This window comes from Coccinella septempunctata, chromosome X, assembly GCF_907165205.1.
Source record: "Coccinella septempunctata chromosome X, icCocSept1.1, whole genome shotgun sequence".
In the NCBI taxonomy this organism is placed as follows: domain Eukaryota; kingdom Metazoa; phylum Arthropoda; class Insecta; order Coleoptera; family Coccinellidae; genus Coccinella; species Coccinella septempunctata.
In genome coordinates this window covers 20,830,273-20,847,687 of record NC_058198.1, presented here as the reverse complement: position 1 = coordinate 20,847,687, position 17,415 = coordinate 20,830,273, and the positions used below count along the sequence as shown (strand labels likewise).

The 17,415-nt window shown below is 36.1% G+C and overlaps 1 protein-coding gene and 1 long non-coding RNA gene across 2 annotated transcripts in view; one reads left to right on the top strand and one right to left on the bottom strand.

The window, feature by feature from the left end:
* LOC123321296 (zinc finger protein with KRAB and SCAN domains 2-like) overlaps positions 1 to 17,415 on the top strand; it is a 194,166-nt gene that overhangs the window by 61,184 nt on the left and 115,567 nt on the right. The window lies entirely within an intron of this gene.
* LOC123321312 lies at positions 7,738 to 8,731 on the bottom strand. Its single transcript, XR_006538847.1, has 2 exons — positions 8,400 to 8,731; positions 7,738 to 8,320 (listed from the first exon to the last, which is right to left on the bottom strand). It is a non-coding gene; the product is annotated as an uncharacterized LOC123321312 (long non-coding RNA).

The following is a 17,415-nucleotide window of genomic DNA, read 5'->3' as shown; positions in this document are numbered from 1 at the left end:
ATCACTAAAATTTGTTTCGTCATAGTTGATGATTTGTACAACATGAATACCATCTGCTGATCTTCTTAGCTCCAAAGACATTCGCTGATCACTATATAAGTAACCCCAGCTCTACTCCGTTTGACAAATTGAGTTAATCTGGTAGTAACCACTTAATGCCGAGAAAGAAACTTTTTGGCCAAAGTTAATCCAGGTAGATTTATTCCTCCATTTGTAACGTGACAAATGACCATGTATGGTCTTGAGCATGCGAGTCTCAGACTGATTTTCTCAGAGGAAGCGTTACCCCAGCAACAGAATTCTATGGCCATAGGTAAAATAACACAGCACAACGTTTAACTATATATTTAATCAATGAACTAAGAAATACAACTACAACTTACAGGAGATCTTCACAGTAACAGATACAGAATCAAAGAGAGTTCATGCTACGCAGAGCATGTTGGATATTATGTTATGAACATAGAAAAATGTATAGCATAGAATTGTTCTTCTTCCTATACCCTCCCTCAATTCTACAATACATGACACTTATTTAACAGTAATCATACCCATCATGTGTCGGAGGGGTAATTTTTCCACATACGTCAGATGAAATGCATTGAAGTATTCTTCTTGGCTTCCTTTCCTCTGGTAAATGCTTCAGGAACTTATGGTTTGTCTGTTTACCTTTTAAGCATATTTCACAAACACCATCAATAGGAAATCTGCATGAATGCCCCATTCTTCTATGCCACAATTCGTTTGTGTTTTTTGGAGGATTGGCTTCATAAAGTTGTCTTATCCGTAACCTTAAAATAAACAAATTGCCAACACGATTACCTTGTAATAATATTTTTCCATCTTTCCAAATAATTGACAATTCTCTCCTGAAATTCAACCTTCAATCCTGACTCTACCATCTTCCTTACTGAGAGTAGATTGTGGTATAATTTTTCACAGGTAAAGACATCCCTTAAGAGAATTGATGTGTTATTTTGGGTTATTAGTGGCAGGTCACCTGAAGTGGTTGACGTAACGGTTTCACCTTCTTTTGCCACATTTATTGTATGTGATATATTCTTCACGTTTTTACAAAAACGTCCAAATTCTGGCTTGATTAGATGATTTGAGGCACCTGAATCGATCACCATCACAATTTCTTCATTTGAGGTTACATTTCCAGCAAAAAGGGATTCGTCACTTCGAACTACTTCAACAATTTTCTCGGACGGACTTTCAGAACTACCGTAAAATGGGGTGACTTTGCCCAATTCTGAACTTTGAATCAGTTTTTTTTCAAATAGTGTAGGATTTTTCCTCAGTATTATGATCTATGCAATGAGTGATAGTAAGGCCAATGCTGCTATAGTATCCTTTTTGCAATAAAAAAAAAATAATTCAGAAAAAATTGAATAACGGGGTGGGCAAAGTCAGCTTTCTGAATGGGGTGACTTTGCCCACCTAATTTATTTTCATTGAAATGTCACCCCATTTAAAAGCATGTTTAAGTTTTTTTAAATAATTTTAGTTAAGTTGGACAAAAATGCAACATTTTTTGATAGGAATTTTCTCAACTAAATGGGAACTACATTCTGAGTATAAAAATAAAACATAATGAAAATTACTTTCTCGTAACTTAATGGGAACTACATTCTGATTATAAAAAAAGAAAACACAATGAACAGTAATTTCTCGTTTAATTCACATTTGATAATTGTGGAAGTCAACTCCAAAGACAATTCTTCCACGGCGACAACTTATAGGTGCAGGAAGAACACCAACAATCTGTTCCAAAATGACATCAGAGATGTCAGGTTCGTTAGGAAAGACGAAAAGTTTTTTGTCATTTGTTCGAAGGCAACTAACTGAAAATTCCTGGTTACTTTCATAAGTGTCTAAAATTTTAGCGACATAGTGCCTGTAAAATGTTTTCTTGTCCGTTGGAAATTTTACAATGATGAAGTCGTCTTGTTTGAGTTGTTCCGCATCCACCTGCAAATTTATTTCGAAACCAGATAAACTTTCTGCACCATCTGAACTGTTGTGTAAGGACATGGCTTCATCGTCCGAGTCGCTGCTGTCGTCAGAGTGGTTTTGCAATTTTCTTCTACATCTTTTGCCACTTTAAGACGCAGAATTAGGTTCGTTTTTACTGCAACCAACTGTAGGATCAGAATTTTCTGTATTGTCATGTACGTTGCCTTGGTTGCTGCCAGAATGCTGCAAATCAATAAGGGACACAGATTTTCCTGCAGGAATGGAAATTTTTTTTTTGCGGCCTTTGATAGGTGTTTCATTGTCCCCTTTTCTGCAGGCTTTCAGATAACTGAGAAGCGTGTCACTCACAATTGCTGGAGCATCATCGTGAGAAGGAAGGGGCAAATTCGGTATCTTCTTCAGCACCTCATTTCGGTTCACTGGAACAATACCACACGTCTTGAAGCCAGATTTGATACTCTCTGTAATTCTTGGGTTAATCTCGTCAAGTAGTCTTTTTAATAGTCTTGGAAAAACTGACTTGTCCAAGCTCACACTGTCAGGATGTTTCATTTTATAATCTGTCAAAATGTTTCTCCAAACTTTTTCGATAGGAGCGAAACAAGCTACATCTAAGGGCAGTCCTATAACTACTTATCTAAACCGAACAAAACCGGTGATTTCCTCAGCTCGAGAGAAGATGTGAAGTACGGTGCAGGTACTCAGATGTTATCACTGCTATAACTAGGGTGGGTGATTATTTGCAAATTATGTGTAAATTATTTTTCCTGACTGAAATATTGTTAAATGAACTATGAATCTTCGATTCGCAAAATCTGTCGTTTTATTTATTAGTAAATATGTAGGTTGTTTGCTATCATTTTGCGGCAAAAGGGTTCAAACCCTTCGAGAATGACCATTTCCAGAAGGGATAATGATATAACGTAATCGAATAACGATAAGGAATAGGCACCAAAGAAATAATAGAACTTCACTCCTTAAAAGACATATCGCATAATTTGTGAGGCAGTATTTTTCGTAGGATTGTAATAAATAGACAAAATTTAAAATAGCGATATTGAAAATCAAAAATATTTAGTCAGATTCATTAATTAGTTTAGACAGTTGTTTTCAAAATATGTCAAGAGGGCATACACAAGGGGAGGTATACGCATGACGCCAGACTGGTGGAAAGCAGATATAGAGCAGGGAGGGGAAGAGGTATATGGCCCATAACCTTACGGTAATTTAGTAATTTTTCATTATTGAGCATTGAGCTAACCTCGATCGTGTTCACAATGTTTGAATATTGACAAGTTTCCGAATATTATAACCGAACTTCGATATTTACAGTGTTGTGATACAATTTTCAAGTTATTTATGTAAGTAATTCTCTCCACTTATTTGTAGTTGTTTGGTTGCTATTTAAACATTCTTATTTTATTTTTTAAATGAGTATGTGTAGTTTTTGCTTTTAGAAACTACTTTACCTATGGTAATATTTCTAGATGTTTAAAGTTTTTTTCAACACTTCGAATATAACATTATTTGAAATTACTTCATTAGGAAGTTCTGATTCAAGCGGCCAACCATTATTACAAAATTAAATTATTTGATTTAACGTAGGATTACGTCGGGTAGCAACCTTCAATCTTGACAAAGTGACATCAGAGATAGGTTCTATTTCAACACTATGAGAAATAAAATAAGTATCTACTTGACTTGTATTTTTAGGATACTCCTTAAGGAGACTTCTAGATAATGAATAAATAAATAAATAAAATAAAGTGAGAACTTTTTAATGATTAAATTGAAGATTGCTATTCAAAAACAGAATTTGAGATAATTTTTTAGATTTCAATTGAGATCGCTTCTCTGTTAGGATCTGCTCTGCTTTCGAAAATATCCGTTCACAAGGAACGGAAGTCTTTTTTTCACAAATTTATACACTGTTGGGTATACATGTCTCCTTTCATACCACCACTCACTCGAATAGCAGTCCAACTCTATAATTGCAGCGGCGGAATGATTTTTTTTTTGAACTAAACTATGTTTATTTTATAATAGTAGTGTATGTAGTGTATGTTTATTTTCATCGAAACTGGACCAAAACATTGACAATTTTTTTGGTGGTTTTTGTGGCTCTTGATCCGCTTTTTTTTTCAACCTAATGATCATCAGGAGGTGGCGGAACCATGGTATTATGTAACGCTGTCAGCTTGTTACGCCGTGCTGACATCGTATTGCTGAATTTGCGTTCATCATTGAATGCGAATGTTGCACTGTTGACCGAATCTTCTGAAAAAATTGTCCCGGAAAATCTGTTGGACGGCTTTCAGTGCTTAGCATTATAATGGGTTTGTATGTGTTGTCAAATTGCGAACACAAAAACTAAAGTTCTACTTGTTTTATTTTTAACTGCACTTATTTCTTCTGTTATGTCTGTTATGTTGTTTAAATTAGGCTGTTCCAAGGCCAATGTAGAAATGAAAGCATCTGTTGTCAAAACTGCTCTCTGAATCATTTATAAAGTGGAATTTCACCAGGTTATGACATCCTACTTCAATTTGAGTTAATCCATTCCCATTTGTTTTTGCAATTATTCGGTTTTGCCATTGCTGATGAACTCTGTTTGAAAAATGTCACAATGGACTTCATTTTATTCAATAAACCGGAAATTTCTTTCAATCCATTTTTCACAAACAAGTAATTGAAACAGTGCTCTGAAGCACTAGCTGTCCCATTGTCCATCATTTTCCGACAATCATTCACCTCTTCTAAACTACCATCTGCTTGGTTGTCCGCCTCTATCACACCTATTTTTAAGAAAGGGGACAAATTGGATCCCAAAAATTACAGGCCAATTAGTTTAACATCAGCCACTTGTAAGGTGATGGAGAGAATTATTTGCAATGCCATTTTAACTTTTGCAGTTGATCATAAGATTATCCCTAAAGAACAGCATGGATTTTTACCTGGCAGGTCCATCCTTACTAATCTTTTACCCTGTATCGACGATTGGACTAAGGCTTGGGACTCTGATATCCCTGTGGATATCATTTACCTCGACTTCGCCAAGGCGTTTGACCGTGTGCCCCACCGTCGGCTCATTTCTAAACTCGAACATCTGGGTATACGGGGTGGTTGTTTATCGTGGATAGAATCTTTCCTACATAATCGGACATTTCGTGTCAGAGTTGGGGAGAGCAAATCATCTAAATATCGAGTGACCAGCGGTATCCCACAGGGTACAGTGCTTGGTCCTCTTCTTTTTTTGTTGTTTACGTCGGATCTTCCTTCCTCTCTTCGATCAATGTGTGCATTATTCGCTGATGATACGAAGCTATACAATTTTCCTCTTACTTGCGCTGATGTCCTCAAGAAGGACCTAAGTACCTTGAATGAGTGGTGCAGGCAATGGATGCTGCCTCTTAATTTGGACAAATGCTGCGTACTCCATATGGGCAAGAAAAATCCCAAAACCGAATACTTCATCGACGGCAGATTGTTGAAGAGTGTTGACGAGCACTGTGATTTGGGTCTAATAGTAACAACCAATTTTTCCTGGTCCAGCCATGTAACATCTATTTGTAATAGAGCTAAACAACTATGCCACTCATTGTATCGTTCTTTTCATGGGTGCAGCTTACAAACGTGTAGGCTTCTGTATCTCTCGTATGTTCGCCCGATGCTGGAGTTTGCCGGTCCCGCTTGGTGGCCTTCACTGAGGAGGGATGTGGATGCGTTAGAAGCTATTCAGCGCACTTGTACACGGCTACCGTTTGGTCGTGACCGTCCAGGCTACGATGCACGACTCCGGCTTCTCAGTATCCCGAGGTTCGAGCAGCGTCGTGAGCGAGGTGACCTCATCCTTGCCTACCGAGCATTGCACGGTTATGCTGTTGCTGATCTACAGTTCATGTTCAAGAGGAACTTTAATCACCTACGGGGACATCCCTTTAAGCTTGCCAAGGAAAAGTTCAGAACTATCGTCCGACAAAACTTCCTATCGAACAGAATATTTGAGCGCTGGAACCGACTGCCAACCGACGTGGTGACCGCTACATCGGTTAATGTTTTCAAGAATCGCTACGACAGGTGGATCTCTTCTCTTTGAATTTTGTTTTTTCTTTTTTTAATTTACTTTCAAACATTTCATGTATTGAGTTTATAGGTACTGTTACCTCAACTCTTATTATATTAAATAATAATAATAAGTTCAATGAATGTGAAGCGCCAAGGGGAAGAACGTGCCAAGTGCGAAAAAACATTTTATCCGGTAGGTCTATTTTTGTGTTCAATTCTCCAGGTTGCAGTGGGGGGCCCCTAATGGTTTTTCGTTGGGCAGGAGTCACTACTGTTGAACACCAAGGACCATTGAATGTATCTCGATGAAAGATCATTCTTGGATGAGATTTTCTTATTTCGAGTTCTCTAATAGGGCGTGATGGAAATGGGCATTTTCTTAAATATGATTTTTCAAAAAAGGCAGTCCAATCACGAGTAATAGAATTGTCCACTGGTATTACTTTGAATGGAGAAGGTTTACAACTGGCCGACTCAATAATTTCCATCCAGTCAGCTGGAATTTCAGCATTAGCTTTTGTGTTTATAAGCGCCATATTTTTGTCGCACTCAAGGTACGAATGGCCTTTTATAGGAAATGTAACCTTAATTGATTCGAAGCGAAGCTTTGTGTGGACTAAGTAATGCACGTATCTGAACAATGTATAATTTTTGTTTTGTCCACCACAGGAATCACAGAAGATTTCTAATGTTTTCACATTATGATCTAAATTTGTCATGATGTAGTGCTCCAAAAACGACACTACTTCATTCGACCCCTTGTGTGCATCGACTTCAGTGTATACTGTCCCCATAGATGAGAACGCCCTATCTCCCAAAAACAAAATTTTACAGGAGAGCAGGATAACTGTTTTTTACATCTGCATCAAAGTTTTAATACTTATGAATGCTTTAGATGTGTACAAGTAGTTGTTTAAATATATAAAATATTGTATTCGTTTGATTTTTTTATTAAATGATTTCTTTTTCAGGAAAAAAGGAGATAGGGCTTTTTAAGTTAAAGTTGTGAGCTTTCTGGATGCTAATGAAAAGGCCCTAACTCCCTGCAGAGGAGTTAGGGCTTTTCATCATCATATTCATCTGTTATAAATATTAATACTTTGCAATAATAAACTTGTTTTTTTCTGTAGTCAATAATGTAACTCAACACTTTGCTTAAGAACGTACACTTTATTTTTATTTTTTACTCTTACACTTTACTTTTTATTCTTTAGCTTATACAAAATAATACAAAATAACACAACGAATTGGCTTAAAACTTACACTTTACATTTAGTATTAGGCCTTCATTATAACTCACTGTTACACTTGATTATTTTTTTTTCATTGGCTTATAATAAAATATACTCAACAACTTGTTTTTAAAGTGTTTTTTATTCGCCATTTGACAGTAGTAAGTCTGGCTGGTCTGACTCTTGTGGCGTCACTCTTGCTCAAAAAAAATTAATAAAGAAAACCAATACACAGAAGAGTTTCACTTGGGTTTTTCCTCGGTCAGCTGTCAGTGTAGACGGCGTGGGTTCACAATGATTTTATAAAGGGCGCCAACGTATTTTGAATAAAGTGACTCTTCTAAAATGAAAAACTATATCACATCGGCTAAATACGTAAATACAGAATATTTCAAAGGTGAAAAAGTATATTGTGACAAGTAATAAAAAAAAAATTAAAAGGAATTGAGAAGAACCTGGGGAATATGAAAAGAATTTAATATGTAACGTCGAATTCGAGCACAATTCTAGCGAAATTTCCAACAAAATCTTGAGCCTAACATTAAGTAGTAACGTAATAATATTAAAGCTTTCACAAAAAAATATTGAAGGTGCACCTCACTTGATCAATATCAGTTGACAAATTTTGTATTTGAACAATAGGTAATGATCATTTATATGTGTATTTACTCTATAGGTTCAGATATTCAGATATTCACTTATTAATGTCAAAACTCCAAAATCAACTTCACTAGAAAAGTTCCTATGTCACAAGGTATTCTTGATTGGTACCAGCAATCGAAATCGAAATTATCTGTACATACCAGTTTGATGAACAGCAGGATTGAAACTATTATTAAAACTACGTCACCAATTCTCAATCCTGTGAGTCCAAACTCGTGAAGACAAAAATTGAACATAAACAAAAAATCTGCAGCGCTCGTTCAGTATCCTTAATGTTCTTGGATCTTAGGTAAATTGAATTCTCTGTCGACCGCACTCTTATATTTTACGTTATATTCCAAACGTAAACTCGAGGAGAAAAAGTCGGGAAAAAAAAGGCCCTAGAACAATGGGATGTACGATATTAATCGTTCTAGATGAAGATATAAACTATTAGCGAATGTATGAAAAAAAACTCACTTTGATGTTGTGTGGCCTAATGGAGAAAGATACTCTTTCAATACACTCCAATGATCCCCAAATTTGGGTATTATATTGCTTCATCAAATAACCAACTTGCAATACAATATTGAAAGAAATCAGGAAAATATTTTCATCCCAAAACTCTTGGATTTCCACAGAATAAATCGAAATATCTACTTTCCCAATTTCGGAGTACGAAAGTGAATTCTTTCTTGAAGGAAATTACCGTATCTGGCACATATGGAAAAAAAAACCCGATAAACATTCCCCGAGATAATTTAAATTCGTCGAACTCGAAACCAGTAGGCAACCCAAATTACTATACGAAGTATTTTGTGCTGCAATGAAATTGAACGCTACACTCTGGAAGACTTAACCAAAACCCCCGGCGGTTAGCAGGCATGAGTGGGCAAAGCTTCTCTACAATGTCTTTCTTTTTACCTTTGTTGAAACCTCGCACTTTGTTTATTCTATCAGGCATTGGAAATTTTTTCACACACTTAGCTTGTAAGAAGTTTAACTCTTCGGAGGCTGGTTGGTCATAGTTTGTTGAGTACATGAGCGATGTTCTGCCCCGTTCAGCTGTTAATTTAACAATATCCTTGAGGTAGGGCATACTATCACCACGTGTTTTCAGCTTTTGTTTCGATGTGAAGTCCTTCCAAGCAAACAGATCATCACCACTAATTTCTTTAACATCAACTTTTCCCGCATTTGCTTTTTTTACACAGTTAACAAAGTCTTGGAAATCGCACACTTTTCCACTATGTTTCATACTTAGCTCAACTTGGTGGTGGAACGAGTCGGCTGCCATAAAAGTATGGCCTGGTTCAAAGTAAAAAATGTCAACTTTGTTAATTGAAATGTCGATGCAATAGTTCAGAAGGTACACAAAAAAGGTAAAAAGAGTCCAATTTTTATTCTGACTAGAACAATTGTCGAGCCAAATACAAATGTGATTGACATCTCTAAAATGGCAAAAGAAGGAGAAGAATGCATTTATGATATCTTCCTTTTTCCTTCCACTTACTGCCTCGTGCCATAATACTGCTAGAGGCCTATGCTTTGATTTTATGCCGACAGGTATAAAGCTTTCATTGAAAGCCACCATTCGTCTGGTGAAAATTACTTCCTTAAAAGTGTCCATCCTAGGGAGCATAATAACTTTTTGTAGATCAGCACAAAAAAACAAGCTATCTTCAGCAGAAGACTGGAGATTTGCATGTTCTTTATATAAATGTCTGGACTTTTCTGCCCGCTCAATATGGCTTTTCCAATAGATACAAGTCTCACAGTCTGGTGACAAATTTTCTTGGTTATGGTTGCTGTCATGTTCCTTGAACTTGTAGCACATGCCACATTCTTCGTGGCCCAGCTTAGTGAACGATATATTTAACTCGTTAATAACCTTCCTGTAAAGATCATAAGAACAATCGCAAGATGTCTCACTTTTTACAAAATCATTGTACATTCTTTGAATCGTCACATCACTTGGGAGGTAACGGCGATTTGGTGCGTGCTCCCTTCGGTAATGAGCTACACTTGGGTTATAGCTTTCAATATGCGTAGAGATAATGTTTCTATCAATTTTTATACGGTTAGGGTGTTTTCCTCTTTTGTCAGTTGAACATGACGCCATTCCAGTCATTATACTTTTGTCAATGGTTGTCAAAGAGTCGTAAACAACGGAGTTATTTTCTTTGGAAAACCCAAGCGTTGTAAGAAAGAACGTTTTGCACACTCTTATTCGTTCGCTTTCTGTGTCATTCAAAAAATAACGAAAAGAATTTTGTTTTTTTTCAGAATCAGAACGTCGCCTTTTTACTGGAAGTTTTGTGGCACATAATACAATAAAGTTCCGTCTTTCGGAAAAGTTTTTGTTCCAGAATTCGGTGTTACATTGGTTTCGCCAGTCTTCAGAAAACTTTGTGCTGCATTTGTATCGGCACTTGTTATCACAGGGATCACGTGTGGAATGATCGTCTTTTAACTTTTTAATTTGTTTTTGTGCTCGTTCGGTTGGATTGGTGCTTTTTTTCTTCCTTACTCTTTTAGTTCCTCTTTTTGTGACACCAAGATCTTCTCCTCCGTCTTCTTCTATTTCATTTACAATGTTGTTTGGATTTGTCCCACTGTTTGCGTTTTCAGTTCCATTCAATGGCGGGTCATGTTCAGTGTGAGCCAGCTCTTCAAAAGGTGCAGGTTCAGCCAGCTCAATTACCCCCTGGGAATTTTCAGCGTCATCAATAAAAAACTCCATTTGTAGTGTATTTTCAACTTCAGATTGCTCATCCAACAATGTGTTTTCAGGTAGACCTTCCAAGTTTGAAGGAACAACATTCTCAAGTGTTGTAAAAGTCATTGCAGGGCTACTTTCATCGATTATGTTTTTATTATTTGTAACTAGAGTATCAGTTGATTCAAAAAGAGCCAGCACTGATTGCTGTCTACCGTTATCAAAAAACAACCCGTCTTCACTAATAGCATGGTATTCTACTTCTTTTTGTTGTAGGCCTACATCATTAAAGGTATTTTCCAGATCTTGATTGTTTAGAGGAAGGACTTGTAGTGTTGAAGTACTATCCCTTTCTTCATTAGTGTAGTTTTTCGAACAGAGAGGTGTGCTTGATTCAACAATGTTCAATTTTGATTGCTGCACGCCATTTACGAACAATCCGTCTTCTCTTCCGCCATTGTGTTGGGTTATGTTTGTTCCTTTTATAGAAGCATTGATAATATAAGCAATTCCCTTGATGAACTCTTCTTTGACATGTTTGTTTTATACATCGAACCTAAAAATAACACACTACTGTCAAAAGTTTTGTTAACGGTTAACTACCATAATGAGTTTTTGTAATACTCATTACATGTGCAGCACTTTATAACACATATTTTATAATTTTATAATACTATTTTGTGTAATAAATTATAAATTATTTTATACCAATACTTACATAGGAAAATACAGTGTATCATTACAAAGTGTGTTATTATAGGCTAAATAGTTTTGTAGTTTTGAATAGAACAGTGTTACTAACACAAAGTTTGTTGTTTTGAGGTTAAGCCATTTTGCAGTTCTAGGTCTAAAATCAACAAAAAATAAGTAAGTGGAGTATCACCTGAAGTGCTTTTTCAAAACAAGCAAAAGAAATATCTTCTTGTAACAGAGTAAAACCACAATACTGTATTATAATTACTTCGCTAATTGTAATAATAATTAGAAACTTCCTCTCTAAAAGCATACACAACCTACAATATTCACAGTGAAGCAATGTAATTTACTGTTGCTTGCAGTACACTGCTGAATAAATTGCAGTTTAAAACGTAAACAAAACTGGAGTTGTTGGTGTAGTAGCAAAACAGCTGGTCAGTCACATTGACTGGTATGATAGAAGAATGCCCTAACTCCACTCTCCTGTGCTAAGACAAAAGGCCCCAGATCCTTGACTCTTTGGGTTGGTCCGGCTTACTTGATGAATAAAGGCCCTAAGTACAAATCCACATGTATTTAGGGTGTTCTTACTTATTAATTGCTACATAGGGCCATCTTATATCAAAAACAACAGCAAACTGGAGTTAGGGCCAAAATAAAATACACAATAACTAACCTCTGAATTGGATTTAGGGCCTTTTAATGTCATAAAAAGGTGTATTTTTCCACAAAGAATTGAAAACTGCAAAAAAAAGCACTAAAACAAATTTGGGAGTTAGGGCCTTTTAACTTATGGGGGCAGTATACATAGAAAACTGCATCACCGTCCGATAGGCGGTGTATATTGAAAGAATAAAATGAGAGCTGCCTTTTGTAATAAACCTCGTTAGTGCTTATATTCGGGAGTGGAAGATTTTTTTGAAAATCCATGCAGATGCATACATGGGTTTTCTCTTTTCGACTTTTCTTCCTCGCAGTTCGTTTTCTGTCATAAAATGTGTCTGCTTTTTTCAAATGAAGTTTGTTTTGAACAGACAATTGGTATAAAGTGGCATTGAGTTGAGTTTTTTCCGTCTCAGAGGCATTATTCATTTTGCTGTGGATACTTTTGATGGTACTTGTGTATTCGTCACAGGTGGAGCACGTATCCGTGCGAGGGTATCCGAATGCAATGTTGAATCGAGTATTGAAAATATCTCTATAAGTTTGGTACGAAACTGGTTCCGAAATTCGTTTGAAACATTGCAATCTTAAACACTTACAGTCGTTTCCCAGTTCATGGCTTTGCACTCTTATCTTCTTATTCACTTCTGATAGACGACCGAAAATTTTTCTTTTTTAGTTGATCGGCCTGATGGTACCGACATTTCATCATCAGAACTCATTTTCAGTGGTACAGATATAATTGAACACTCTCTTGTGAAGTACAAACTGCAAATACTGCTACTAAAACTGTTAGACTGCCGCTCTCTACTATGCACAATGTGCATAGGGAAAGAACGTGGTACGTTCTTTCCCGAAACCGCTGTACTTAGCACGTTCTTTCCTAACATAGCGGAGGCATTTTGCCTCATATCTCGTGAAATTACCACGTTCTTTCCCTTTTTGTATTTCACATCGATTGGCCTCCATTTTATCTAAACATCCCCACCATTTTCTATATTTCACGAAAAAGTGGACTTAGCACGTTCTTCCCCTTGACGCTTCATGTGCAAAACATCCTTTGGATTTCCAGTTGCCTTTTCTTGTCGCTGCAAGAATACTTGCGGCATTGTCACCTAAAATACAGACAATTTTATTTGAAATTTCAAATCCTTCGAACTTCGTTCGTAATATAGTTGTCAAGTTATCAGCTGTGTGTTTTTCGTTGAATGAAAAACAATCAATCAAATGAAATCTCAATCTAAGTGATCATCTTCTTATGAATAATGGACTTCTATTACAGTGAAATTTTCATTATTTATTGACGTCCAACAATCCGTAGTTAGACTAACATACTCCACAGAATTCAAGTCTTCTTGAATTTACCTCCTGGTATGATCCTGTGTGTTGCATCAAACCTTGACTCAAGGTTTTCCTACAAGGTACTTTATAACCATGTATAGCTATATGCGTCAACTTGACTAATTCCGGATCTTTCACTATTGAAATAGGTATTAGCACTTAACTATCATTTTAACTAGCTGAGTATCTAGTTCTTTGCATTCGGAGATTGGAGCGGGTTTTGGTGGTTCTGAAAAACGTGGAGATACTAGTTTGCAGACGTTCCCTTCTGACTTCTTTACTTCCAGCTAGCTCCACTTGTACTTGGTTCTAAAATTTGTATATTTTTTTAATTTAACTGAATTTAACAATTTTCACATTAACTTACCAACTCTCATCCTCTTGGCAGGATTTGATTCTTCAGAATTCAGCTCACACCGGTTGGTTTTTGACGATTTTTGATAATGGCACTACGCTGAAACATGTTAAACCTTGATAATAAGTGAAGGATTCACAAAAATTTGATTAATAGACTGTATTTCCCTCCCGAGTAAAGATATGTAGTAATGAATGATGATCGAAACAGAAATACATTCAAATTCATTCGAGTACTTACCTTTACTCAATATTTTTCATGAACTAATAGTTTCTTCTGCGATATTTGGAGCACAGTGCATCGCATCGATTGTTTCGTCCGAGGTTTCTTCTGATGTTTTTGCTTTAACTGCAGGTTTAACAGCACATTTTTTTCTCGGCTCATTTGCTCGTTGGTTTTGGTCTTGAGCTTTCCTGATTCAAAATGATCTTTTTGCAATATTGTTTTTTTGTCCTATTGTCAATATAATATAAAGAACTACGCAACTTGACTACTCTTAAAATCCGTAATTCTAAAAAAGAATATTTTTCTTCGTTATTTCGAACTCACAGTAAGAAAGACTTGTGGAAGCAACTGAAATATATGAATATAGGTAGTAAGCAACGACCTACGATTCCTCACGATTTTGCCGATCCCGATGAGCTCAATAACTTTTTTGCTCGTTCCATTCCTCTAAATCAACATAGGTCATCTGACGAGTTTCTCAGTTATTACTCTTCTAACACTTTTTGCGAATTTGAGGAGAAATCAACGTTTTCATTGGTTGATGAGGCATTGATCAATGAATATTTGCACGAAATTAAGTCGAATGCTGTTGGTTCTGATGACCTGAGCATCTCTCTGCTGAAATTGTGTGCTCCCGCCATCCTGAAGTATCTAGTCAATATAATGAACTGCTGCATCCTAAGTGGATATTATCCCTCGGCGTGGAAAAATTCTATAGTCTTGCCGATTCCAAAGAAACGTAATGTGGAGCAGCTCAGTGACTTGCGACCAATCAGCATATTGCCTGCTGTCTCTAAAATATTCGAGAAGGTCCTGTATCACCAGATGATTGAACATCTAAATAAGTTTGAAGTGCTTCCTGAGTTCCAATCGGGTTTTCGTAGCGGTTATAGTTGTACCACTGCTCTTCTCAAGATAAGTGACGATATTTTATTTATAATTCGGATAGGGGTCTAGTTACAGCGCTGGTCTTATTAGATTACACTAAAGCATTTGATATGATCTCGCACGATTTGCTCATTGCTGTAATTCCTTTTGTGGGATTCTCTGATAGCTCAGTTTTACTTCTTAAAAGCTATCTTTTTAATAGATCCCAGCGTGTAAAAATCGATGGTTTACTATCTGGTCCTTTGCCTATATTTGTGGGTGTACCTCAGGGGTCCTTACTGGGTCCCCTGCTTTTTATCATTTATACTTTCATGTTTTGGAAGTTCCTTAAATTCTGTAACGCCCATTTTTATGCTGATGATGCTCAACTTTACCTCAGTTTTGATGCTGGCGATGTTGATGAAGGGGTTCGAAGAATAAATCATGATCTTGCGACCATCCAAGAGATATCAGAGCAACACAATCTTTTGGTTAACCCTAGCAAATCTTGTGCCATACTTTTCGGGAATCAGTCTGCGTGTGATAGGTTGAGTCGGGATGTTCATTTTTTCATTGGGGGTGATGAGATTCTTATTGTGAAGAGCGTTCGTAACCTTGGTCTGATAATGGACAATTCTTTTCGTTATAGGTTGCATATTGCGAGCTGCATTAGGCGTTCTCTCTACGCCTTGAGGTTGATCTATCCTCACCGTAGTGCCTTGCCTATTGAGGTAAAGACGACTGTTTGTGACTCCCTGGTGTTATCAAATTTTAATTATTGCTCACAGGTATTTTTCTCCTGTTTGGATCAGGCAACCTTGAACTCAATACAAAGGATTCAAAATTCTTGCTTGAGATTCATTTTCGGAATTCGCAAATTTGAGCGCATTAGCCACAAATTGGTGGATGTCAGGTGGTTGAATATGCGTAACAGATTTTTGGTGGGAGCTTTAGTTTGCTACCATCGCATTTTATTGTCTCGTAAGCCATCGTATCTGTATCGAAAGATAACCTTCAGGTCTGACGTCCATAATCTAAACACGCGCAGTAGAGGACTTATATCCCCCCCTCCTCATAGGTTGTCTCTATTTGAGAGATCTTTTAGTTTCTCAATTTATAAGTATTTTAAAAAATATATAGGTAGTTCGCTTGTTAAATTATTTGTGTCATCCTTCAGAGCTAGGATCAGAGATACAGTTTATAGAGATCAGTGCAGTCAGAATAATCAGTGATTTCTTCATATATGGCACTTCTACAAGTATATAGTATTTTTGGAGTTGAAATATCTGCTTCTAAATACTTTTTTTTTTCTTTTTTTTGTTTTATTTGTATTTTTGATAATTTTGTCTTGAATTGTATTGCCAATTATTTTTTTTTGTTTATATTTTCTATCAGGGTTCGAGTGGAAGAGCAGGGGTGGCTAAGCTTGCTTTGCGACCATCTGAACTCCGCCCTGGGATTTTCTATTGATAATACTGAGTTTATTATAATTTACAATTTTGTTTGAAATAAAGTCATTATTATTATTATTATTATTATTAATATAAACAATTCGGATTTTTTTACAATGAACCGTAATACGACTCTTTTACATCTTCATCCAAAAGTTGATGCGATTGCGATGATAGTTTAATGTCTGAAAATATAATATAATGAAAGTTTACACGGCATGCAGACAGGAATTGAATCCTGAAAAAAGTACCTCCCAGATCAGGACTCGAACCTACGACCCCCTGATCACGGGTCAGATGCTCCCCAATCAATCAATCCATCAAAAATAGTTCATTTCATATTTTGTACAACATTGGTATGGCCCCAGGGAGCACATTAGTTCACTTAATATTGAGTATTAGTTCCTACATAGAGTATCCACTAAAATTTATATTACTTAAAAGTATTGAATATGCATGAATTCTTTCAACAATTGTTTGATTTTTGAAATATATGGTATGGTACACGGTATAATTAGTATATCAAAAACTATTTTCCAGGAAAAATGAAAAATAAAAAACTGATTTTGTTAGTTGGGTTACTATGTAAAATTATTCAGAAAATTTACATTATTTACAATAAGGTTTAACTGGTGAGGAGTTGAAGGAATATAGGGAGGAATTGGTAGGGTAAAGAATGTTTGCTCTGAGAATTTTGTTGCCCATATCTACAGATAAATTGATGAAGTATTTTATTCTTCTATTGAGGGTTTCAAGAGTAAAAACTTTTTTTTATGAAGAAATTCAGAATTCTATCAAAATCATAACGACAAATGCCTTCATATTATAAGTCATGCATAATGTCAAAATGTATGTTTTGAGTGACATGGAAATAAGATAATTCGTTCCAGATACAAGAGCTTCTCATTCCATTACTATTTTCTTGAACATGCATTTTGTAATTGAGCCGCTTATTTTGAAAGTGGCCTAACTCCATTTATCTTCAATTCGAGATATTGAAAGTTTTGCGTTTCAATGAATTAAAAATATACGTATAAGATACTAAGGAGTCATACTGCTTAAGCGTATCTAAGGATGTTAAATTTACAGTTCCTGTTAAAAAAGTGGCAATTATTAAGTAAATAACGTGCGTTTTCTTATCAAGAATGGAGTTGGGCTACTTTCAAAATTAACAGCCAG